At 44.6% G+C, this 27,316-nt stretch overlaps 1 long non-coding RNA gene across 1 annotated transcript in view; it reads right to left on the bottom strand.

Moving 5' to 3' along the window:
• The window catches only part of LOC124502094 (uncharacterized), a 54,037-nt gene extending 29,994 nt beyond the window's left edge, over positions 1 to 24,043 (bottom strand). The window contains exons 1-2 of the long non-coding RNA XR_006959834.1: positions 23,207 to 24,043; positions 12,175 to 12,275 (exon numbers count right to left, since the gene is read on the bottom strand). This is a non-coding gene — a long non-coding RNA (uncharacterized LOC124502094). The remainder of the gene's footprint in view (positions 1 to 12,174; positions 12,276 to 23,206) is intronic.
• Positions 24,044 to 27,316: the final 3,273 nt, after the last annotated feature.

The raw sequence follows: 27,316 nt of genomic DNA, 5'->3' as shown, positions 1-27,316 counted from the left end.
TCAAAAATAAATAAACATTAAAAAAATTTTTTAAAAAAGTCAGGGATAATGGCAATAATTAATACTTATTGAACATTTGATATGTGCCAGGTAGTAAGTGCTTAATTTCCATGAGCCCTCTGCCCCTCACTGTGTGAGTATGATACTGTTTTCACCCACAGTTCTTATATGTTTATGTGAGTTTTTCATTGACAATTGGGAGTATTTTCCAGGGCAAGCCAGGCACTGTGAGGAAACGGGCTGCCTTCTTTTCCGAAGGGAATTGGTTTTGTTACAATTGTATTGTTATTTTTGAGAAGGGCAAATGGATTCGTCATGATTTATTATGAGGTCAATGCCAGTTGAGTGAATATATTTGGCATATGAATAAAAATGAAAATAATTCTGTTTGCATCTATTTATTAGAAACCACAATCCCCTGCTTCTTAGAAGCGTATACGGTCCTCGACAATGAGATCATGAGCAAGGAAAACACAAGTGATAAAATCCCCTAGAAAGCCCTGGTGGGTGTTTTTTAGACCTTTCAGATACAATTTTCCCTTAAAAATACAATCTCAGAGAAGACCGAAATGCCACGAAAAGGTTCATTTTCAAGAAACATTGCTATTAACATACAACAAGTAAAACGCCAACAGGGCTCTGAAGGACAAGAGAACAGAAACCGAACACAACCCTAACCCAAGAAAACTTAGCTTGTTGTACCGCCAGCGTAACAAAAAGCAATGAGAAGGCACTTTCTCAGAGAATTCTGAAACATTAAGCATATCGTAATTGTTGATGATTGCATAAGACAGCCAGCTTCTAAACTCATTCATAAATAAATCCCTGAATTCCTAATCAGGGTATTAAACTATTTGTGATAGTCAATTCTGATAGATGTCGTACGTTTTCCTTAATACAACCGAGTCGTCCGGATCCTTAGGCTCATGGAAGATTCAAATCAGCTGAACAGAATTTGGCAGGTGACAAACGGTTTTGATGCAATTTTGCATCTTCCCTGGTTCGTTCCGCTTCTAAAGGGAGGAAATGTGCCACATTCGATCACTGGAAAGGACCCAGAAGATTCCAGGCAGCCCGGTCCCTCAGTCTTACGATGAAGCCAAGTTCAATGAGAATGGATGGCTTGGATCCTGTCCTAGGAAAAGAACCCCAAATGTGCCCCAGCCAAAGTAGCCCAGTGTTATGGGAACTGGCCCCTAACTGGGATCCTAACAAATCTGAGAAAATCTCTGCTGTGGGGAGTTTAGATCCTTCTCGTTCAAGTCCCTTTGACCAGCAGGCTGTGTGTTACCTGAGAGCTTGTCAGCCCCACAGAGGCCCCACCCAGATGTGCTGAACAAAAATCTGCATCTCAGCAAGGTCCCCAGGTGACTGCTGTGCCAGCAGGCTGAGGGACGCTAGGGTGGGTTCACCGCGGGGACGGAGGTCAGGAAGGACCCCTTCTCTGGGACATTCCGTACTACGAGTCTGCTGCTCATCGAGGAGACCCTCCCACGCCGACGACGAGGCAGCTCCGCGGAGTCTGAAAGTTCACCTCCTCTGAGCTCGAGACCCCAAGCTGTGTGCTGCAGGGAGGCTGGGGACGACGGCAGTGGGGACAAAGCTGAGGGAGCCTCATGGCCAGTGCTCTGTCCACCTGCACCTCTCCCTGTGGCCCTACAGAGGAATCAGGCTGTCTCTGACCCCCAACTTCAAATTAGCAAAAACAAAAAAAAGAAGAAGAAGAAGGGAAAATCAGTCCTGGGTGACAAGGCTAGCACTTGGCAAGTTACTATGCTGTTTCTTTACAGTGTCTCCAATCTCCCCACCAGGCTGCAGGGTGGGTGGGTGGTATTTTAGAGGTGAGGAAGGCAGGGCTCGGAGAAGCCCGGAAACAGGGACCACGGGCCACACAGCCCAGGAGACACGGAGACACCCGAGCTGAGTGAGATGCCTGGGCCTGGCCCCCCAGGGCCGCATTCCGACCTCACCTCTGGTTCCTCATGGACTCCCGAAAGCAAAACAAACGATTTCCCATTTGCAAATCACGACACGCCCTCCGCATATCAATTCCTTCTCCGGCTAACACCGGGAAGGGAAAGTCCTTTAAAGACCTTCTTAAAGGAAGGGGTGCTCAGAGGGAGAGTGAGAGGCGGGCCTCTGAGGCGCCTGGTTAAATGGGACTGGGGCAAGGAGACCCAGGCTTGCACCGAGGAGCAGGCCTCCTCCAAACACCTGACAGGAAATGGCAGTGCTGGGGGACAGTGGGAGGGCGCCTCTGGCTCCTGTTAAATAAAAGCAACATCCCCACCCTGGCCTTGTCTGTCCCACACGTTGGCAGTCTCCCTCAGTGCTCCCTAAACCCGCGTGTGGGGTGCTGGGGCTGAGACACAGTCCCATTGCAGAACGAGTCCGAACGACTTGCTCCCCAGAGAAGAAACGAAGGGTAAGACTAAGCAAATTTAAAGACAAAGCACAATAACACTAATTTCTCTCTCTCTTCTTTTTTTCAATCGGAGAGAAAGGAAGTAATAAAATTCCCTTGAAGTCTATTTCACAGCGGCTCCTCCGGGGCCACAAAATAAAAGGCAAAACGCGTAGACATTACTTAAAATGCAAAAATGGCAAAGGGAAATATTGCTGTGGGTAGGTTATAAATGACTTTAGAGATTTGGGGAAGCTAAATCGTCCAGGCCAACTGAAAAACTGTCACTTTAATCCGAAGATGGTAAACGTCTCCCTGTGCTCTGCTGTGGTATCAGAACAGCCCCTTATTAAATTATGGTGTTTTATAACTAGTGAATAAAATTGGTATCATGTTTACTATGCAAAATCCCCACGATTTTTCAAATGGATGTGCATTTTAATACGAAATTGAAATTTAATATCGAAAGCACCAAGCAATAAACCCAGCCCACCTAGTTCCAAACCCTGCTTAAATTATTTTTTAAATTTTGTATCTAATAACATAGTACAATAACACTGAAACAAGATTAACACTGCGATACTATTTGTTTAGGAAACCAAGAGTGTTGCTATGGAAACAGACATTCTGCATAACTATGGAAACAGTGACAGTGTTGTAAATAAAGATACCAAAAGGGGAACCATGTAAACTTAACATATGAATTCTAAGAAGAATAGAGTGAGGAGGTGGAGGGAGGAGGAATTCTATTTATTATTATTATTTTTTTTTTTTTGGTAAAACAAGCACAGTTATATATTTTCCGTCTCCTGGTAAGACTTTTACACTGTTCTCAAAACCTTCACCGTGTTTTCTAGAATCTTCTGGTAGCTTCTCTTTTTCCATCAACTGTCCAGATGATAATCTTTTTTTTTTAATTTTTTTTGTAATTTTTTTTGTAACTATTTATACTTACTGATAACATTCATTGAAAACTGTTTTTGATTTTTGACTCAACTTTACTCTGATAGCGTTTTAGAAGCCAAATTCCTTTTCCTAAAAATGTTAAAATAGGGAAAAAATGCAGAAAGCGTATGTTTAACTTATTACATTTTGAGGTCTGAAAAGAATACTTTTTAAAGCCCTGTACATAATATTTAACCCACAAAATTTTTTTTTAATTAATAGAAAATTAGTTTTTTTTAAATGAGAGGACCCTTTGAAACCATAATTGGAAGACACTCCTCCTCCATTTGTGACGGATTCCCTGCTACCTCGAGTCCTAATGGAAGCTAATGACCACGTCTTACCTCTGCAATTCCCCTGACAGTGATTAGACTGCCAGGCCCCAGGAAATACTCCGCCACTGTGGCATGAGTGGGTCCCTCAAGTTATAAAAGCATCAGCACGTCTCACAACAATGCAATACACTAGAAACAACAGAAGGCCACAGGACGCCCGACCCCCTGGCCGTGATTCAAGGAGTTCACTGGATCACGAACTGATCTGATCTCCTTTAAAAGGCAAGGGCCAGGGTAACAGGAGTGCTGTAGTAACACAAGTGAAACCACCAACAAGGGATGGGGGGGAAGGTACAGGCTGTTTTCACTGGGGCAAAGCCCGAGACCCGCCAGGTCCCCCTGGGATGTCGTGATCCCGTGAGCTGCCCACCACCATTGCCCCGGAAAGGTCAGACAGAGTCGGATATGACAGTCCTGGGGCTCAGGGCCGCGTTCTCTCCTCAGCTGCCGGTTCCCGATCCTTGAGGTGTGAGCAAACTAATATCCGTGTGCAAACATGACTGTGTAACCTGGCATTTTGTAAGCCCCTGGACAATGCTCTTTTTGTTTGTTTTAATTTGGAACACTGTCATGTTTGAAGATCCCTAAGAGGGCAACAGATAAATGAAGATTTTAGATAAGCACTTTGGACCAGATCACTGGTTTGCAAATTATGTTTTGAGGAAGGAGAGGCCTGGGGAGGTCAGAGTGGTGGTGGGGGGGGGGAGGTTCGGGGTTCTGCTTCACCCAACAAGCTGCCCCCTTCAAACTGTCCCTCGCAGGATCGCCTCTGCTGCTCACAAAAAGTAGAAAGCAAAAGCGACCTTCAAAACTGCCAGACAGAAAGTTCCTTCCAGCTTTATACTTCTGTGATTCTCTGGTTACTTTCTCAATAAATAAAGAATTATGAAACAAACCACTAAAACAGTGTTTTTAATCAAAGAGCCTCTTTAAAGTCGAGCTGAGAGTCAGATACATGATATACACATCACATTACACATTATAAACATCAGATGCGGACTGAACATCCACCGCGTGCCAGGAGCACTTCCCGGCGGGGACGAATGAGAGTGATCAACACCCACCTGTTTGCGCCGTGGACACCCACAAGCTGGTGAGAGTCAGGGTCGGGTCTGCGGGCAGGAGGCCGGTGAAATCACAGGGGACCCCCCAGCTCGGGAGGGCTCGGGCTTGTCCATGCTCTGCTACTGTGTCCTGAATTCTTAATTATTTTATCTTTGAACTTACGCTTTTAAGTGAGGTCTGATGGGACATTGAAGCATAAACATGAGCAGATGTAGGGTAGGATATGGGGGGGGGTGGTTATGCACAAGGGTATTGGTGAGCTCAGCCTGTAGTAAGAAAATACCACCGACCGACGAGGTGGTTTATAAACAACAGGCATTCATTCCTCGCAGCTCTGGAGGCTGGAGGTGACAGAACAAGGTCCCCTTGGAGCGCAGACCCGGTGTCTGGTGAGAGCTCTCTTCCTGGTTTCACTGGGTGCGGGGGAGGGAGCTCTCTGCTGTCTCCTCCTATCCTATCAGGGCCCCGCTCTCCCACCTCATTTAACCTAACTCGCCCCAAATACAGACACACTGTTGGCTAGGCCTTCAGGATGTGAATTTTGAGGGGACACAGTTCAGTCCATAGTGGTATATTATCCTTGCTCTGTTCTTCATGGTAGAAAGAAAGAAAGAAAGAAAGAAAGAAAGAACAACCAGAAGGCAATTGTTAAACTGGTCTAACCACTTCATGGAAGGTTACGTGCTCATTCGATTAAATTACATTTTTCAAGTTTCTTCCGTAACACGGAAAAGACCTTGGAAACGTGATAAAAGGGAAAACTCCAGTATAATGTACACGGCATATTGACAACCTGGTAAAGAGAGAGACCTCTGCCTAGAAAAAAAAGGTAGCAAAAAAAAAAAATAAAAAATAAAAAAAAAAGGGGCGCCTGGGTGGCGCAGTCAATTTAAAAAAAAAAAAAAAAGAAAAAAAGGTAGCTGGTATATTTGACTACATCTTAGGGGTGATTGTATACATCGATAGAGAACTAACACAGATTGCCGAGGACAGAAGACAGGTAGAGGATCTTGAAAGGCAATCGTCCTAAGCACATTGTTGCCCACACAACAAAAATAGGGAAATAGAGGTAATGTATTTAAAATTTTTTTTTCAACGTTTATTTATTTTTAGGACAGAGAGAGACAGAGCATGAACGGGGGAGGGGCAGAGAGAGAGGGAGACACAGAATCGGAAACAGGCTCCAGGCTCTGAGCCGTCAGCCCAGAGACTGACGCGGGGCTCGAACTCCCGGACCGCGAGATCGTGACCTGGCTGAAGTCGGACGCTTAACCGACTGCGCCACCCAGGCGCCCCGAGGTAATGTATTTTAAAGCGTGCTTTGGATGCTTGGATGTAATTATAGTGCCCGCTTTGTGGTTGTACCACTGGAACAACAAGGGATTCAAGGGATCCGTTCTGCGCGTGTGGCCACATGAATGACATCTACCGTCTTGTCCATATGATATGACAAAACCAGTTGGCAGAAGTGGGGAAAAAAACACCCAAAAACCAAACCAAAACAAAACAACAACAACAAAAACAAAGACGAAGACCCAGGGTAAGTAGCTGTGGAATCAGAAAGGCCTCCCCCACCTTTTGCTGGGTGGCCATGGCCAAGTTGTTAAACATCTCTTATCCTTAGGTGACCCACTTGTACACAGTAAGGATATTGGTGCCTAACGGTCTGCGTCGTTTTGACAATTATGTGAGACAGACAATAATAGCACGTGCTATGTACCAAACATTTCATGTGAAAGTGGCACAGCCCTATCTCTCTGAACATGTTTAAGCCATCTAGAAGCGTGCCTGGCATGCGGTAGGTAATCGATAAACCTTGGCCCCCATCTTCTCCCCACAGAGATTTATGCATGAATATATGTCCGCAATCTCACTGATGTGCCCTAATACAAAATCCATTACTTCCCCTATGTGATTATGGCAAACATCTTGTAGCTGTGCTCTACCTAGAAGAAAATAATTCATCCTTTGTGATTTCAAAGTCATAAACATTACAATGAATCATACTAATGAATATTTAAAAGTTACTCTTATCCAGTGTGGCTTTACTTCGGTAGTGGAAGAAACATCCTCACTCAGGCTGGAGTCTTCAAGAGGGAAGAACCGTTTCATTTTCCCCCCTGAGCCGCTCACTGAAGCCCTCGGCTCTCCTATTCGCTCCGGGGTCTCATAATCAGGGTGTGCACCTGCATGGATACGTGCTCATGGGTGTGAATATCCCTTCACGTATATGCTTATCTGATTCGTGTTTTAATTTGATGTGTCTGTATATCTTTTTGATTTTTTTTAATGTTTATTTATTTTTGAGACAGAGAGAGACAGAGTGAGAGAGCAGAGGAGGTGCAGAGAGAGAGGGAGACACAGAATCCGAAGCAGGCTCCAGGCTCCCAGCTGTCAGCACAGAGCCTGATGCGGGGCTAGAACCCACGAACTGTGAGATCATGATCTGAGCTGCAGTGGGACGCTTAACAGACTGAGCCACCCAGGAGCCCCAAGGTGGGCATTTTATTTGTGTTTTTTTTTTTTTTTTTAACATTTGTTCATTTTTGAGAGACAGAGTGCAAGCAGGGGTGGGGCAGAGAGAGAGGGAGACACAGAATCTGAAGCAGGCTCCAGGGTCTGAGCTGTCAGCACAGAGCCCAATGCGGGGCTCGAACCCATGAACTGTGACATCATGACCTGAGCCAAAGTCAGATGTTTAACCAACCGAGCCATCCAGGGGGCCCTCTGTATATCTTTTTAAATGCTTAAGATATATTAGAAGATTTCCGTCTCCACGACTTACAAAGAAAAAAACAACGTCTTTGGATGTTTATGACGGAAGACTTTTTACTGATGGGGGCTGTGTCCCCAAAATGTTTAGAAACCTCTGCTGAGAGTGTTAACATTAGAGTCACAGCCGCCAGTTAGCATTCATATGAGCTGGGACTAGTTATGTCACCCAACTTGCAACAAACCTGTTTCACAAAAATATAAGAAAAGAACGTGGTTGGGTTTAAGGGCTGTTTCTGAATTACAGGTAAGCCTTGATTCCTTTGGAATAAGCTATTCCTCCATTAGCTAGCGACCATGAGCTAATTAGCACCACAGCAGGGAGCAGGGACTAAGTGGAAACCGCTGCTGGGCCAAAGTCAAATGTCAGACGGTTACCTGCACTACAGTCCTCAATGCCTCCCATCCTTGCTGTTCATCGAGCAGAGCCTGGAGCCCTCCGACAGAGCTCCATAAGAGCTGATGGTTGCTTAGCCTCCGTGTTCAAAACATCGCATGACAGGACACCAAATGGACAGGCTACGAAAGCAAAAATAAACAAGTGGGACTACACCAAACCAAAAAGTTTCTTCTGCGGAGCAAAAGAATGACTGAAAAGACGACCTACAGGATGCGAGAAAATATTTGCAAATTATATGCTGGAGAAGGAAGGCGTTAACAGTCAAAGCGTATAAAGAATACTTTTTGAGGTATAGGCTACTGAGTTATAGGTAAGTAACTAATTAAGTAAATGACCCTATTAAAAAGCAGTTAAGGGAGCAGAATAGACATTTTTTTTCCCAAAAAAGACAAACGGTCAGGTGGTAAATAAAAATTTGTTCTGCATCCCGCCTCATCACGGAAATGCAAATCAAAACCACTGCTCGCACTGCCTCTCAGAAATAAATAAATGTTAAAAAAAGTTTTTAATAGAATTTATTGTCAAGTTTGCTATTTAGAGCAGCACTATCAACAGTAGCCAAAGTATGGAAAGAGCCCAAGTGTCCATCAACTGATAAATGGATAAAGAAGATGTGGTTCATGTATTCAATGGAATACTACTTGGCAATGAGAAAGCATGAAATCCTGCCATTTGCAGCAACGTGGGTGGAACTGGAAGGTGTTATGCTGAGTGAAATAAGTCAGGCAGAGAAAGACAGATATCATATGTTTTCATTCATATGTGGAATTTGAGAAACTTAACAGAGGACCATGGGGGAGGGGAAGGGGGAAAAATAGTTACAAACAGAGAGGGGGGGAGGCAAATCATAAGAGACTCTTAAATACAGGGAACACACCGAGGGTTGATGGGGGGGGAGGGGGAGAGGGGGAAGTGGGAGCTGGGCCCTGAGGAGGGCACTTGTTGGGATGAGCACTGGGTGTTGTATGGAAGCAATGAACCGTGGAAATCTACCCCAAAACCAAGAGCACACCGCAAGCGGATTCTTACTTTATCAAATCTCTACCCACTTACTCCAATGCCCATTTTAAAATACGACGTCAACCTTTCTATCTACATTTTTCATTACTGAAATGGCAATAGAATTACCTGCTTTTCACTTTTAACTCAGTAAGTGAAAAAGTGCAACGGATATCCTTCATTCGCACACGTGGCCTAGATGAAGCTCCGTTTCTTCCTCGTGCCGACGGAGGTACACAAGGCAGTAATGCAAGGGTGGCCATGCTGTATACCAACTACAGATGCCATCCCAGGTGCCCACTGGCCCCAGCAAGCCAAGACGTTTAAAGAACAGTGGAGGGGCACCTGGGTGGCGCAGTCGGTTAAGCGTCTGACTTCAGCCAGGTCACGATCTCGCAGTCCGTGAGTTCGAGGCCCGCGTCAGGCTCTGGGCTGATGGCTCAGAGCCTGGAGCCTGTTTCCGATTCTGTGTCTCCCTCTCTCTCTGCCCCTCCCCTGTTCATGCTCTGTCTCTCTCTGTCCCAAAAATAAATAAACGTTGAAAAAAAAATTTTTTTTAATAAAAAATAAAATAAAGAACAGTGGAGTATTTGCAGTGTATTTCACAATCCCAGAAGATCTAAGAAGAAATCTTGCCAAGCATTAGGGATAACTATTTTCGGGGCATATTACAACTTGTGAAGTTTCGGGATGAGTCAAATTTCCATTGTGGTCTTACCCTATTTGCTTTTCTTACTACCGTTGATATTTAGACTTACATGTTGGGAATTTCCTTAGAGGAAAATAAAACTACAGTGATGTTGTATTCTGCGCCGTAAAAGATTTGAATGAGCTGTTGGGAGGGTGGCACGGACTATAATCTGAGCAGATATGAGCAAGTGTCACGTCCATTGATAGAAAATGAGCAGATAGGAAAAGCTCTCAAAAAAACAGGTCAGAGCTATATGTAAAGGAAATCTAAGTCAATTATTAGATAGTTTTTTTCATATGACTTGTGATCGAATGTTGAAAAGGAATTTGAATTTAGATAAGCTCTACCAATGGCAATAAATGTTCTCATCTTTATGGATGAAATCCACTTTTCTTTAATGATTGTAAATGGTAAAGTCATCCCCAGTAAGGATGCTCCCCTGGGTATTTCCTACATGGCACTTTTACATTTTTACCCTCATTATAGAGGTATATGGAAATAACAAAAGGAAATTTGGCATTTTTGCTTTTCTTTGATGTTTGAAGTGGGATACAGTGTAGAGTAAATGCACGTTCTCCTGGAAAGTTTGAGTGTGACAAATGACCTTCTCCTCCTCCACAACATGAAAGCACCTTGCCTACGTGGGGGTTCATTTCTACCCCGTTTAAGTCTCTTCCCGTTGCCCGTGAGGACACACGATGTGCTTTGCCTCGGCTTTTGCCACCAACCATCATCTCTGAGACCCTGGGCTCCGCTTTCTTGCTCGGGACCATGCCCACGGCTTGCATGGTGCTCCTTGGAGGTGTCCGTCTCTCCTTATCTCCTGTCGTGTGAATCCAACAGCATTTGTGGTTTCTGAATTGCCCTGTGGCCTTCAGACCGTGATTTGCCTCCTACCATTGCTAAGTGTTTCATGGGGTCGCTCGCTGTAAGCTCTGGATGGGACATGACTACCTCGGGTATGACTTAGCTCCTGTGTAGACCTAAGGAGTTACTTTGCTATGGCGGTCGGAACAAAGACGCATACAAAAACAACACAAATGTGTTGTCCCTGCACCCAGAGGTCTGAGATCCAGGGCTAGTTGCTACTGAGGCTCTGAGGGAGGGTCTGCCTGGTCCAGACCCCTCTCCTGCGTCCAGTGGTGTCCTGGCCAACTTCGGCGTTCTTTGCCTCACCCCCACCTCTGACTTCATCTCGACTTGGCGTTCTCCCTCCGAGTGCATCCCCTTCTTGTAAGGACACCGCTCAGGTCGGGATCACCCCAGTGACAACTGTTAACTTCATTCCCGCGAAAAGACTCTATCTCCGAATAAGGTCACATTCTCAGGTAGTGGGACCAGGACTTCAGTTTATGAATTCGACACCATCCAACCCATTACACCTGGAAAAGGTTATGCCGAGGAGATGTCCCCAAATCCCGCAAATCACTGAATTCACACCCATAGGGCCTTTGCCGACCGAGACGCCAACAGAGTGAGGGCAAAAACGGGACAGGAAGCCTATCTTGAAGGTCTCGAACTGCTTAAAAATGCCAGCTTGTTTGCACGTTTTGTTTGCGATCTGGGGGTTCCTCTATGATGCTTTCTTATTCTCTTCCTTTCACCTCCCTCAGGAGGGCAGAGGCAGAAAGCTCTCCTTCACGGCCACCAGTTTGACTCAGAGCTGATAGGCAGGCTTCTTGCTCTGCTTCTATTTTTTTTTAATATATATTTTTTAATTTACGAGAGAGTGCATGTGAGTGGGGGGGGAGGGGCAGAGAGAGAGAGAGAGAGAGAGAGGGAGAAAGAATCCCAAGCAGGCTCCACATTCAGTGCAGAGCCCGACACGGGGCTCGATCCCACGACCCTGGGACCTTGACCTGAGCCGAAATCAAGAGTCCGACACTCAACCAACTGAGCCACCCAGGCGCCCCAGATCCCAGACTATTTTAAGCAGTCAGTGTAGCCGGTCTAACCCTGGAGTTGAGGGTCGTAGAACCCACTTCTGCTTCTCCTTCTTCCTCAAAGTCATCACATCAGGCAGAATAAAGTCAAGTCTTTGTTTTCTTTAATTCCATTTTTTTTTTTAAATCTAAGAGTTAATGAGTTCACCTGGGCGTAAGGAGATTTGTAATGAATTTTCAAATCCCTGTAATTATTATTTTTATTGTAATGTGGGATTATTAATACCAAGCTAGAAATGTCGCTCAATATGCAAAACCAGGTGATAAGTACCACTTGGCTTTTAGGAAGCACATTATATAAGCAGTCCATTATGAGAATAATCTCGGGTTATAGCCAGCTCTCAAAAGACCTGGCAAATAAGGTTTTAAAATCAAGGCACTTGCAGGCCATTATAACAACTACATTGGTAAAACGTACTAGAATCCCCACATAATAAGTGTCCCTTAGAGAATAGCAACAAATTATATAAATATTGTATTTCAAAAAGAGTGAAATAATAAGACTCGTTCGAGGTTAAAACGACTATGTCCAATGATATCAATGCAGAAAGTACACAGCATCCGTCCCTATTAGTTGTCAGGCTGGAGGGGACACGCGGTCCCTAGAGCCCGGTCATCACCTGGTGGCCATTGCCCCACATCCCACACAAGTGGCCAAGTGCAGATCATGTCGCAGCGCTGTCCTCACTGTGCCAGGAAATGCCAGTGGGCACTCTCCCATCTGCAAAGAAGCAAAAGGCTCCAATTACCAGGAACGGTGAGCAGGAAATCGTGAAGGGCAAGGAGGAAACCCGTAGGACTCATGGAAGCAGGAGGAACGCAGGGCACTGAGGGCAGGGGGTGTGGAGCGAGGCACAGGTGCAGGCTGGGGGCACAGGGCAGCTGCTCAGACAGGACGTTGGCAGCTGGTGGACAAGCTGCTTGGGCAGAAGGAAGAAATCTCTGGATTCGTGGACTTACTGTAAGTCCCGTGACATTGTCGTTTGCCTCAATTAGCTCCAATCGTGAGGACACAATTAAAGGGATAGAAAGTGGCCTCTGACCTACACTATGCCCCAGAACACTCGTGCCTCATGCATGGAGCGGGGGGCAATTTCCCATTGAGTGAACGGTAACATTTCCGGGAGATAAGGGAGTATGTGTGCTAGTACAATGGGTTGACAAGAAAGTAAGAAACGCAGTGTATAAAATAAAACACACATGACTTTTTGCATCCAAAAGTGTGTTTCCTCCTGCAGTAATAAAAATACTTGTGTGTGTTTGTGTGTGTGAGATCCGTCTACATGTAATCCAAAAATGTGCGTAATTTAACCTTAATTTTTCATTATCTTAATATAGTCACATAGTTCAAAATTAAAAAAGATATAATGGAAAAGAATCAGGAAATTCCTCTTTTGGAAATGCATTCAGATGGAGTTCATTACGCAAGATGGTCAGTCTCGTGGCTTGAGAATCATACTTCAATGTTTTGTTTGTCTGTTTTTACCAGAAGCAGCCTTCCCCAGATTAATCTCCAGCTACCACTAAGAAGCATCCACAGACTGGGCCTCTGGAGTTATCTCCACAGGTTTGAAGACGCAGGCAAAAGCCGTCCTGAGACTCCTAAATTTAGCCTTTGGAGAAATCGATCGTGCCATGAATTCAATTGACTGTCCCTGGTATCACATTATCCACGGAGTTACTGAGTTTTGGGGATGACCCTTTTGATCGCTCAACTGAACGTAATAAAACACTCTGTGGCTTTTTACATGTTCGGGGGAAGTGGAGTGCCGAGGCAGCTATTCAGACAATTCATGTCAAAGTTGGATTCTGACCTGAACCATTGGCTGGATCGTGCCTTACAACAGTGGAGAATCGTGGCAGGGATCCACCTGAAGTAACTTGCAAAACTTCGCTCTTATCTGTGTGATGTGAAACATGGTGGTCCCCCCGGTGATCCACTCTTTTGCCTTTCCTCTTCCCTGTGCTCCATGAAATCCCAAAAAGGAAAAAGAATCATTCCTAAGGATCATTTGGAAATGTGTTTTTGGGGCGCCTGGGGGGCTCCGTTGGTGAAGCATCCATTCTTGATTTCGGCTCAGGTCATGATCTCATGGTTGGTGGGATCGAGTCTCATGTTGGGCTCTGTGTTGACAGCATGGAGCTTGCTGTCATGGAGATTGACTCGCTGTCTCCTCTCTTTCATTCTCTCTCTCTCTCTCTTTCTCCCAAAAGTAAATAAATAAACTTTAAAAAAAAATAAATGTGTTTTTACCAAAGAGCAAGAAAACTGGACTGGGTTGGGGGATGTATATTATACACGTAAACACTTTTAAAAGCAAAAGCAGGTATTCGTCTTAACTGGCTTCTAGAAAGGCTAAATACAAATTGCATGAGTTTTTAATGCCTTAAAAGACTCTATTTCAGGCATTTAAACACCATTATTTTTAACAAATGTAATTTTATTTCTGCTATAAGTTCTTGGCAACACTAGGAGAATTTTGTGGAGGAAATTTTGTCCCTGCTATGTGAATTACATTAGATTGCCAAAACTTTTCTAGGACTTGAAGTAACTTTACTAAGTAACTTTAAAGGCCACCTTGATCTCTACAACTTTAGGCTTCAGGGACTTCGGCATAGACAGAACTGAGTTCAAATCCAAACTCTGCTGCTTTCAGTGGATCATCGGAAAGGTTTCTGAACCTCTCTGAGCTTCATTTTACTCATCAGTGAAATGAAACAAATAGGACATACCTTAGTGGGAAGACTGGGTTCAAGAAGAAACAGGATTAAATGGGATAGTGGGATAAAATAAAAATGAGAATAGCTCCTTTAGTGGGAATGTTATGCCTTCTGACTGGCCACTTGTATCAGTCAGGACGAGCTACATCATGCTGTAGTAACAAAGAAACCCCCAGTCTCTGTAGCTAGGCACACACAAGCTTTGACTTTTCACTTTCTGCTTCCTCTGATGTTTGAGTTCAGGTCTAGAAGGGCTCATACCGTGTGTGGAGCAGTCCTTCAACTGCATGGGGCTTGAGGGCCTGGATTCCCACCACTGACCCAACATTTTTAAAGTTCTGTGACCTTGGAGAGTGACTTCACATCTCTGAATCTCGTTATATTACCTATAAAGTGGGGAAAATAAAAGAACCTATGCTCACATGTTGGTTGGGAGGGAAAAAAAGTTACCAAATGCATAAAACACTGGATCAGTTCCTGGCCCAAAGTAAATACTAGATACATGCTAGCTACAGTAAAACCTTGGTTTGCAAGCATAGTTTGTTCTGGAAACATGCTTGTAATCACACTTGTCTATCAAAGTGAATTTCCCCATAAGAAATAATGGAAAGTCAGATGATTTGCTCCATCACTCAAAAACATTCATATAAAAATGATTACAATACTGTTAAATAACACAAAATAATAAAGAAAATACAAAATATAAAGGAGAATAAACAAATTAACCTGCACTTCCCTTGGAAAACCTTCGTGGCTGGTATGAGGGAGGCAAGAGAGAGGAGGATTATTGTGTAGGATGACTTTCACTATCACTAATGGGTGTTGACTACAGTGTAGTATTAATAAACTCCTGTCATGTACTGTATTTAATGTAACTGGCAATAAGGCAGCAGAGGGAAGGGTCTCTATCTGCAGGCAGCCTGACCTAGAATGAGGCAAAGCATTCCTAAACTCATTCTTGGGTGGAAAAGCAAAGGACTGTCCCTAGGTGCTCTGAAGTGACAAAAACACCTTAGTGCCAGTGTGGGCACCTTCCATCATTCTGAAAAATCACTGATTTCTGCCAAATACCACGGCCTGGGACCGAGCATCCGAGCATGGGAGACGATCACTCACAATCCCGCAAAGAGACAGAGAGAGAGAGGGAAGAGCCGTCGACTCAGTTGTGATCACGTGACGTTCAGCGTCACATACGACTCGTATTGCAAGACATCGCTCGTTTATCAAGTTAAAACGTGTTAGAAATGTTTGCTCGTCTTGTGGAACACTCCCAGAACAAGTTACTCATAATCCAAGATTTTGCTGTATTGTTATTCTTTTGCTTTAGAACAATACATGCCTTTTATTCACAAAAATAACTTTCTGCTAATACATTTACTCAGGACCTTTCAGAATATACGTCAAGGCAGACTTGTGGCAATGGTAACAATCAAGTCTCCCTTCAACTTCTAAGTGAGTTTTCTGAAGAGTATAAATACATTTAATTTCTCTGCCAGCCTCTGTGCAACGAGAAAGAGCATTAGGTCCAGAATCAGGCGAGCGTGGCAGCAAATCTCAGCTCCATTACTGACCAGAAGGGTAGTACTAGATCAGGAAATTTCTTAATTTCTCTCCCATGCTGTGCCCCTGTCTGTAAACTAGGGTAGGATCAAACCGCCTCATAAGGCTACGGTAAGGATGCAATCTGAAATTGCTTTTTTTTTTTTTTTAATTTTTTTTTCAACGTTTATTTATTTTTGGGACAGAGAGAGACAGAGCATGAACGGGGGAGGGGCAGAGAGAGAGGGAGACACAGAATCAGAAACAGGCTCCAGGCTCTGAGCCATCAGCCCAGAGCCCGACGCGGGGCTCGAACTCCCGGACTGCGAGATCGTGACCTGGCTGAAGTCGGACGCTTAACCGACTGCGCCACCCAGGCGCCCCTGAAATTGCTTTTGAAGTGCTTATTCTCACATCCGGAACACAAGAAGCTCTCAACAAAGGTAGATATTAACACTATCATTAGCATCCACGTTTTTGAAATACTTCCCTCCATTCAAGACCCTGACCGAGAGATACGTTTTACAAAGTGTTCTCTGAAAACCTCCATTACGTCCTGATTCTCTGAATGTTCACTTATTTGACGTGTTTCATAGAGTCGGGTTCCTTATTATTTATTTATAGCCTGTGGTGACAAACACATTGTCTCTTTATCTTAAATGGATTAGCCAGGATATAATCTTCTTAAAGGAAAACCCCACAGCACAGGATGCTAAACAGATTGCAGGTGTTAAGATGGCATTTGCAGGGTTTTTTTTTCTTTCTAATTGACAAGACCTTTTCACAGATCTATGGGGTACAATGAAAATAACAATGACAACAACAGTAGTAACAACCAGTATTTTTGAGTGCTTGCTTTGTGCCCGGGATCTCGCAATCCTTGCCAATCATCCCATTGGAGAGTTGGTGAATATCAGTAACCTTGTTCTGCCACAGAACTTTGTGACCTAACCCAGCAGTGCCTGCAGTCCTTCAGCGTATCTGTGGGTTTATTGCTCAGACCTTCTGCAGGTCTAGCCTGTGCTTACACACGCAGCTGCGTTTAGCTTGTAGGTTGGAAAGACGTTGGGCTCAGTGGGAACGGCTACGATCTGTGCCTGTCTTTCCAGAAGGTCTTTCCTGCCAAGCGTCTTCACAGAATGGAATCTCCAACGCACCCCCGCCCTCGCCCCCTGCACAAGCTTGTCCCATGTGTGTTGTGTTCTGCTTGCTTGTTTCATGTAGTTTGATGTCTGACTGGCCAAAGAAAGTCTGGGCGGAGCCTAGATTCAATGTAGAAGAGGAATTCATGCCAAAGGAGCGATGCACTGGGCCGTTCCTGCAGAAATCTACCAAGTGCATAATCTCATTTTTACCAACGTGGAAACCAAGGACGGTAGACATGAAGCATCTTGCCTAGATCATGCAGCTAGTGGGTGATAGCACAGAATTTGAGTCCCACGTGGCTTATTTCATTTTATTCTTAGTTCTAGTAAATTAGAAAAAATCATCAGGCATTGTTTCTTCTATTGGTATTTTGTTTGGGTGAGGTCAACAAATAATGAGATGAACCCACAACTTGACTTTCTGTGATGCCTCTCGTAACACATACATGAAAGACACTATGGCAGAGGGCTGGATTTGCTACCCAGAAACCATGCAAGTCACTGTCCAGATCAGAGAGCTGACTCCAAGCCTCCTTTGAACTGGGGCGCAGACATATGGCAAAGTTCGCAATCATGAGAGGTAGGCAGACTTTCCTGGGAGGACTATACTTTCCAAATGTGTTTAAAAAAAAAAGAAAAAAAAGATAAAAGATAACAGATAAAAAGGAAAGTTTCTTCAGGAGAAATCTTTGGACTCTTCTCCTCTTCTTTTAACAGCTTTACTGAGTAATAATTGATAACTCAATTATATAATTGATTACCATCAAGGTAATGGACATACTTGTCACCTCCTAAGTTTCTTAGTGCCCCTGTTCACCCTTTCTTTCTTCCTCCTCCTTCTTCTCTCTCCGTCTCCCTTTCTCACTTTCTTTCTTATTGGTGTAAGAATACTCAATGTGAGATCTACCCTCTCCCTTTGTTCAGCGCACGACACGGTATTTCTAACTACAGACATAACGTTGTACAGCAGATCTCCAGAGCTCATTTATCTTACATAAGTGAAACTTTATGCCTATTGAACAACAATCTCCCCCCTTTTCCTAACCTGAACCTGGAACTGCCTGGACAGGCAGCAAGCGTCCTAGAACCATGAGAATAAAAACTACAAAGCAGAGATGATGAATCAGAAATTGAAAAACAATACTGGATCTTTGAAGATGTTACTGAGAGGCTCCTTCGGCCCCAGATCCTCCTCCTTGGCACTTAACTTTATGTGAACTAAATACGGGGTCAACTGTGAATATCTCTGTTCATTGTACCCTCTGTAACTTGCAGCTGAAAGTTACCCCAACGGCATGAAGTTGTGTAGAGTCATTTCGGAAAGGGGGAAGTTGACAACACAGAGGTTTTTCAGGCAATTAACTAGGTAAACAGTCCGAGCAAAACGTTTATAACATCAACAATCCTGATCATTTTGCAAGTGCCAGTTTGGCCTTGCTGACGAAGGGGACAGTCGCTACAATTACTGAAGCAGTGAAGTCAATGCTTTCCCTTCCTTTACTTCTGGAGCCTGAGCCGAAGGCACCAGGCATCTGTGAGGTGGGGCTCAGGCACGCGACATCACCCAACTAGCTTGCCGCGTGGCCGTTAGACCCAGATGTTGTAATTTAATGAAATAGTGTCAGAACCGTTTTAAAAAATGTGTTTGCCAAGCTCAGATAGAAACGGTTAACCTCGCGGATAACAAATGTCTGAACATCACTGTCGAATAAGCAAAATATTCCTAACACGCGGTCTGAATGAAAGATCACTTTTGTAATTGAACAGAAAGGTAACTCATGCTTCAGTGGCCCCACATCAAGCAGTTAGCTCACGCACCACGCACGGGGTCATGTTAGGTTAGAAATGCACATGAAAATGTTTTTGGGGGTTATTTTACGACGCACGTGCGCTATCCGTGAGAACAATTAAAAAGTGTTCATCCTGGGTGGCTTCAGCCCACATGGCTTTATTTTCTGATCCAGTCCAGGTTATTGCTGTTAATTGAAAATCTTGCTATTGTGCTAAAGAGTTCACCTCCTTTCTTTGAAATTAATTTCATGCAGGATGAAGAAAGGAACACCGTGAAAGGGAAAGGTATTTTCCCTTTTTGTACTAAGAAGAGATGGGATAATTTTAAAGAAAGGGTTTCAGGATGAAGCTCCCTGGTCAAGTGCCAGAGAATGGAAATGGGGGGTTTTAATTTTATTGATAAAACACTCCCCGTTCAAAGAAAATTAAAGTGAGCCTTTCATAGAAGTTGGTGTCTGATGCCCTATTTTATGTCTATACGCCAGTTGGAGGGCAGAACTGAGCTAACTCTCTGGATCATTCCAGGAGAAAATAAACAACCCTCAAATCTCAAAATAGCCAGAATTGTGTGCAGAATATTCTCAATATGTCGTTGCCGATCCTGAAGCCAAAGTGAAAACAAGCGGTTTCAGCACACCCAGGTACATCTTGGCTACTCATCTGGCAGGCCAGTTAATCAGGCAACAAATATTACTTTTCATAGTGTGAAGAACATATCTGGCTAGTCCCCCAGGGTACAAATAATTACATGACCCATTCCTGGAGTCCTAACAGTAGGGCTTCTAATCAAGGTGGGCAGGTAAGAACGCACACGCCGTGGGGGATCCCAGAGCACCACGGAGCAGAGACAAAGAGGGAAAAACATTGCCAGCACCCTCCTTGTAATGGTGGTTGAAGACACCTTGTCTTGGATTGGGCCACCAGAGCAGAACCCCACAGACGGGCTGCTTAAACCACAGACATTTATCTCCCGGAGGTCTAGAGGCTGGGAGTCCAAGATCAAGGTGCCAGCATGGCCAGGTTCTGGGGAGAGCTCTCTTCTTGGCTTGTAGACCACCTCCTTCTCATTGTGTCTTCACAGGGAGGAGGGTGAGAGAGAACTCTCTGGTGTTCTTTCCTCTTCTTGTAAGGACTCCAGATATATTGGGTCAGGGTCCCACCTTTATAATCTCATTTAATGTTAATTACACCCTTTTAGAGGGCCCATCTCCAAATACAGTCACACTGGGAATTAGGGCTTCAACCTATAAATTGTGGAGGGACGTGATTTAGTCTGCAGCAATCCCGTGGGCTGGAGGGGGCCACGGAAGAGCTGGGTCAGTGTCATGCGGGTTGCACGACAATGAGTCTGGGCTGTCTCCTTCAGAGGCATGAAGTGCACGTTTCTCAGAGGCCACTGCTGTCACACTGCAGGGTGCAAAACCCTCAGAGTCCGATTTCCGGTGGCCCCAGCCCCAGAATTTGTTCACGTGCCCTCGACGGGCCTTTGCTTTTCACCCAAACAACTCGAAATGACCCCCCAGAAAAGATGAAAGAGACGGGAGTTATAATCTCTGTCTTCACACACATGTGATTTCCAGAGACTGCATTGTTAGCTATGAGCTACGGGAAGTGACTTTTTTGTTGTCGTTCTTTATTACTTGATTGCTCTACAGGCGACATCTCCTACAGAGGCTTACGTGCTCGTGGAAGACAGACGGGATTCTTCCCCTCAGCCCCTTGCTGAAATATGCACTCGCAAGAGCAGGGGTTTCGATGTGTTTGGACACAGCCCCTGGCACACAGCTGCTCACTCTGGTTTGAAGGAAGGATGGTTGACGGGCGTCGCAGACGTGTGTTCTAAGTATCTCCTGGTCCTCGTCATCTAGGAAGGGCATAGTTGGACCTTATATTTAAAACGGCTTTGGATGTCGAGTTAAAATGGTTGTATTCAGGCCGCTCTACGCACACCATGGTCAACAATGAAAGAGCAGTGCTTTGATATTCATTGAGTAAAATAATAGATAAATGAGTCAGCGGGATTCGAATACCCTGAGACAAGGGGGAAAGATTTTTATTAGAAAAGTGACACTTTCGAAGCAGCATTTGAGGACCCATCTGGCCATCATGTGAAGCATTCACGAGAGCCAGAGGGAGGAGTGTGGTCCAAGCAAGAAGACGTTGGGAAGACAGATGGGCCTGACATAGGGAAGGCCCAAAATAGGACGGTGGCCGTGGGGATGGGCAGGCTGGGGTGGACAAATCTGAGGGCCGCCGAGAAGGCCCATTTGCTCTTTGGAAGGGGGAGTGGTGGGGTTGGGAAGGGAAGAAAGTTGGCTCTCAGGATCTCGGGCTTACTGGCTCGGGAGAAGAGGTCCCCATTCACCGGGGCGGGGAGGTCTCACTGGGAGAGACTGAACCTGCCGCCTTAGCCGTCCCCATCACAGAAAGTGGGTTTCCTGCAGAGTCCCACCACTTGTAAGGCCACATAGCACAGAGACGGTCAAGAGGAAGGGACGGGGGAAAGAGGGCAGACGACGGGGTCCGGACTCCACCCGGGCATACCAGGCACCAGCACAGGATCCGTTCTGTGCTGAGATTCCAGAGGAGGCACCACCTCGACAGACCGGCTCATCACCCTGCCCTGACTCCCCTTGTGAACGGCCAGATGAGGTGCGTCGGCCTCTTTCTCTGTCGGCTTTGACATTCCCTTCTAAACAGCCTTGAAATGCATGTATTCATCCGCTCGTGTTAAAAAGAACTCTTGTCTGAAAGCAGATCAAAGTAGAGTTGCCCAATTCCTCAGATAAACGAGGTGGGGGGAGTCGGGATGTGCAGCATCCCACCCCCCAAGTTCGTTGTCGTCCTCCCCAGAGACCCACGAGATGCCTCTGCAGGTTCTCAGATTCCAAACGCTGAGCCCTCGCGTTGTGATGTGTGCGCGAGGAAGGAGACAAATACCACGCGACGAATCTACTCTAGGCCCCGAAGTATCTGAAATTACCCCTGCCTCCACCCTGCATCACAATATTTAGCTTGAGCTCTTTGGGAGAATTAATCGCAAAACATAGGAGGTAACTTCAAAAAAACAAAACAAAACAAAAAAAATAGAGTCCCGTGGATTCCCAGAGACTAAAAATTCCAATAGCCTTTTATCAGGAAACCAAGAGGAGGCAAGAACCACTAATAAAAATTCTTGCTAGGAGAGCTCATATGGATGTCCTGCAACGAGATCTCTGTCCCCTGGGCGGACCTTTGCCGTTGCTTTTTGAGGAGTGCTGGAGAGCTTTGCTGTGACCCAACAGTACACTTTTGCAAAGTGGTTGGCTAACGTTCTGGAATGTAGTCTATGGCCATTCAATGAATTCTTTCCTCTGAGCAAACAAGCTGGCGCTAGAGGTATTCCACACATGGTCACTTATTCCCATTAGCAACCCCAAACAAGCAAACGGCCTTACCCAAACGGCAGAAAAGGCGAGGTTATTTTTAAATGTGCTCCATTTAACATGTTTCACAATCTGTGGTTTCCCAACAACAAAAAGAGCTGTACAACCTTTGAAATTACACGAGAATTCAAAAGAAGGCACACCAAGTAGGGAAAGAGGCGGTCGAGGGCAAGTCACACGTTACAAATGAATGAAAATGACAAAATCCTCTGCAGAGAGCTTATTGCCATTTTGGTAACCTCCTAGCAAAATCTACGCCAGGAAGGAAAGAGTTATGACTTTGGGGGAGGAACGCATTGATCTAATGTTTTTCTCCCAACAGGCTTCTCGTATTTTTAAAAATAAGTACGCTCCAAAGTAGCTTTGAGGAATGTGTTTGTAAAGGCAGCCTGATTATAAAGCCCAGGAGATTACAGCAAGTCAGGGAGGAGGGGGGTTCTCGGTTTCCCATGATGGCAGTGCCTGCCAAGCGGGCTCAAGTCAACAGGACATGGCTGGAAATCCCACAGCCCCCGTACCATCGGGATGTCCCTACCTATGGAGGGGGCCATCCAGCACCCGCCCACAGATGTCCTACACAGATGTCCAGGGTAATAGCCGCGGCCTCACCGGTGAAACATGTCTGGTGGAAGATAAAAAGAAACCTTGCGTTGAGTTCACATTTTTGTTTTCAATTTTCAACCGTCTTGACACGTGATTTGTACAAGCTTTACACGAGCTCTTTCTCGTGAATATTGTCTGACATCAGCCACCCTCACATCGTTAAGGACTGAAATGGACCTGGCTTTTAACCCCTGACATGATTTCCTAATAAAACGTGCTCTTCAACAGACCCGATAACTGACGAGCCGAGGTCATGGCCAGCCTTGCTTTAAAAAGACTCACCACGCATCACCTGTACCTGTGAGACAGTCATTTCTCAAACAATCCCTTTCATCTGCAAATGAGGAAATGAGTCAGCCTTACTAAGTGTTACCTCATCATTGGCGTTTTGCTACTCAGCAGGCATAGGAACGGATTTTGTTACTCACACAAGCCTGGTGTCACCAAGCATACGGGTTCTGTGGATCCCTCCTCTTCAAACAACCCCAGGTTCTATTGTCTAAGATCTCAACAGTCTCTCTGATTGGGAAAGTGCCCGGCCGGTCACAAGACGACATGACTCATTGTCACTGCTCAACTTCAGCTCAGCACAAGAGCTCAAAGAATCAAAGCAACCCTGTGATATCATCCCTTTACTATGCACCTTTAACATAGTTCAGATACAGACCTTGTTGAGTAAGACACAAAGCTTTCAACTGAGAAGAACGTGTCTCCACTACTTAGGAGAGCAAACATTCCGGGGTTATGTTTGATTACAAACACCAGACATGCTCCAGGAATCTGGGTGTGTGGTCTCGGCTGATACGAAGTATTCCGCAAGGTTTTGAGCTCGACTGACCGGTCACCTGAGTTGGTCAAAGTTTAACCCGACCGACATAGTTGGAGCTTCGATAACCGTTCTGTTTCCAGAAGACACCGAGGGGTTTACCTAACCGAACTCCTGGTCCCGAAAGAGCCCATGTGAAAGGGGTTTCCGTAGCCATCAGCTATAGTAACACTTGCAGCAAAGGCTTGTAAGAGGCTGAGTCACTCCTTTTGGTAAAATCCAGCCAAAATGCAGAAAGCCCACAGGCCACTGTACAGCCAAGACGAAGGAAGTATTTTTAACTGAGCTGATGACACCACTTGCTCGGGATGGCTCCAGCTGGAAAATTGGAGAACAGAACGGGGCAGAGAATGTTGCGTTCGGGAAAGGTTGGGTATCATGTGAAAAGTTGGGTTTCTTTCAAATTTAGCAAATCATTGTTTAGCTTCCTCCTCTCCCCTCCTCCCCCCTCCCCCCCACTCCGGCATTGTCTGTTTGCTTCTGGGAGATCTTGAGAAAACATAGAAGCTTTGTCAGTCTCCAAAGAGGAAGCCAAGTACTGTGATAGGGTGGTATATCGCACTCCCTTACCCCCAAAGCATGCAGCTTGTTTTTGAAGAAACTTGCTTCCCTACCCATTGTCCTGTTTGTTTTATGAAGGCTGTAGGGGTAAAATCATGTGTGTCTGTCACCGAATTGTTGGTTAAAATATCACTTAAGTGAGAGCCGTTCGGTGCTCAACTCTGCGCTGTCGGAAAGAGTTCTGCGAAATCTTACCACCCCACTCCTGTGACTCGGCTGGTCCCCGGAACTCTGGATGTGTGTGGTCACATGTGGGCCTCTCCTGGCCATGTGCCTCCCAGCTTCGTGGGTCGCTGTGGAGCCTCGTCTCATCTCTGATCTGTCCCCGGACTAGTATTGACTTTAACCTTGAGTAACTACTAGAAGATATACCTCATCAGAACCAAACATTGGCATCTTTAAAGGCCATGACCATTTTTACAGGCAGTAACAAAAATCATATATGGACCTCGAAAGTGATTCTTAAAGAGGCTGTTTCCCATGGATGTCCTTCTGGGCAGGTTTTAACAGTTAGTGATGACCAGATAAATACGTTTTTCAATGATTTGGATTACTCTGAAAACCTACAAAAGTGGTGCCCCAGCTCTTTTACAGAAACTTATCTTAGACTTGGAAACACTTAGTTTTAAGGGTGAAAATGACAAAAACAGAGTAACTTTATTTTTTTCTTGCATCTCATTTAAAATTCGTCTATTGGGCTAGACTAACATGCCAAGATGTTCCCCATAATGTAAGGATTTAATATCATTTTACCCAGGCCCCGAAAGGACTACACAGACCAGAGGTGCTCCTCACGTGGGGTGCCGAGAAGTCCCGGGCACCCCAACCTCTCTGGGATGCCCCTACTCCATCACACTGATGGCGTACCCTGTCCTACCCCTCCAGAGTCAGGCACGTACACAAAGTATCTTTATCTTCAGTAAGACAGGTGATAAACTCATTTAAACCAGAGAAGCTCCCACGTTAACATTTCAACCTGGAGATGCAAAAGAAAAACACGCCATCATCATGCACGGAAGCAAGAGAGCCTTCCCAAACCCTCCCCTGCCGCTTGAACCATCACGTATATACTTTCTGACCCCAAATAAAATTAACAACCTGACCCATGGTTTTTTCAGATTAGTAATTTTTACGTATATATGAAATGTCGTACACAGTTATACAACTTAAATTACACGTGCTATGCTTTCAATGATTTTCTTCCAGCAAATGGAGTAAACTCGCTGGGAGACAGTGACCTTGTGGAAAACATAAAACTCCTCATGGCCAGTAAGACTGGAACAGCAAGCCGAGGGACTGTGATGGTCGTCAACAGCGACATTCTTGTGGTTTTATTGCCCCTCGGTGAAACCGTACGTGACACAATCTCAGCTCACACTTTCTCCCCCTGTTCCGCGACGCCCCCCACTAGCATCTCTCCCTTGACTAGTGCTGAGCGAGAATTTTCTAAAAAGAGAGGAAGAAAGAAAGAAAGAAAGAAAGAAGAAAGAGATTCACCACCCCCCACCCAAAACAAGTAGAGAGGTTAATCCCTATAAGGAGTTCCAGTTAACAGATTTTCCAAAAATTAAATCACTATTTCATAAAGGTTACTGATATAGTTCATTTCTACTCAGCAGCAAATCGTTTGATTCAGTAAATTTGAAGTGAAATTACCTAGAATCTGCACGGCCACTTTTCTAGATTCAGGCTGCCTAATATTTTTTTTATTGAAATTGTTTCAATTAGTATGGAACAGAGAGGATAAAGGTTTATAAATATAATGTAATATATTTATTGTTATATTCATATCAATATTATATTTAATAATAGATACTTCAATATATAAATATATATGTACTACATATGTTTTGCTATATATAAAACATACATAAAATTATTCTACTTTATGTATAATATATAAATTATACATAGTTACAGCTATACACAGTTACACGCATTCACACGCACATATACACATAGAGAGAGAGATGCCCGGTTCCTCTCTCTGTCTTGAGTTAAAGATAGTAACATAACTATCATTCTGTATTTTAAGGAATAGCATTCTGTCATTCTATGACACCAGTTAACTATTGTGTAATTATTTTTTCAGTAGATTTGAGGCATCTGATGATTATTGATCTGTTTCCAAATATCTTAACATCAAGATCGAACAAAGCTGCAAGAAACAATGATCCAATTTCGGTATGTTAGAGGACTGACTCTTATCTAGTCATTTCTATATTAAATCACAAAGCTGACCCCAAGCAAAACAGTATGTTTGTTTTTTGAAGCACCCGGAGCTCATCTACGGACTCTGGGTTTTATATAAATTAGAACCCAGGCTGAAAAAATAACCACGGGAGAGAACAACCAATGTCTTTGAGTATTTACTTCCAAGCAATGAATGTGTGCAGTTTTGTACCCAGGGGGAGATGGTCTGAATTTATGAATCACTTTGGAGTTATAAAAACTGAAGTCAGTGAAAGCGTCCTTTTTACCATCTCACCTTCTTATGAAGTTTCTTAGAGGGATTAAAAAATATTGATATTAATAAATATAGTACATGAGATGAATGGGCCGTAGAACTCCCAAGTCCGTGAAATGAATGCAACACTTATCTGGTCGTATGGCTGGCTTAACAATTAGTAGTCCATGTTGGAAAGAACACGCTCACCATGTCCCATTTCTAATTTTTAAAAAATTTTTTAAATGTTTATTTTTGAAAGACGGAGAGACAGAGCGTGAGTGGGTGAGGGGCAGAGAGAGGGGGAGACACAGAATCCGAAGCAGGCTCCACGCTCTGAGCTGTCAGCACAGAGCCCGACACGGGGCTCGAACCCACGAGCCGGGAGATCATGACCTGAGCCGAAGTCGGACGCTTGACTGACTGAGCCATCCAGGTGCTCACCATGTCCCATTTCTAATAAAATTTTGTAAAAGCCTATTTGATATCTGATCATTTGTAATGACTAAATCTGGTTAGGATATTGCTACTGAAGAACTTTAGTGGCATCACATATCGTAATGTAATAAAATATTCCATCATGAAGTATCGCTCTACGCCTAAGATTCTGCATCGTATGAAAGACTCTCTTTTGAAAAGGATTGATAGTCTATCTGTGCAGCCCATTCAGTGTCAGATATAAACCCAGGACAGCTGGTGAGGATA

Source organism: Lynx rufus, unplaced genomic scaffold (assembly GCF_022079265.1).
Source record: "Lynx rufus isolate CCGP_SWC_20201006 ecotype Redwood Valley unplaced genomic scaffold, mLynRuf1.p SCAF_7, whole genome shotgun sequence".
In the NCBI taxonomy this organism is placed as follows: domain Eukaryota; kingdom Metazoa; phylum Chordata; class Mammalia; order Carnivora; family Felidae; genus Lynx; species Lynx rufus.
This window is presented reverse-complemented; position numbering and strand designations above follow the sequence as displayed.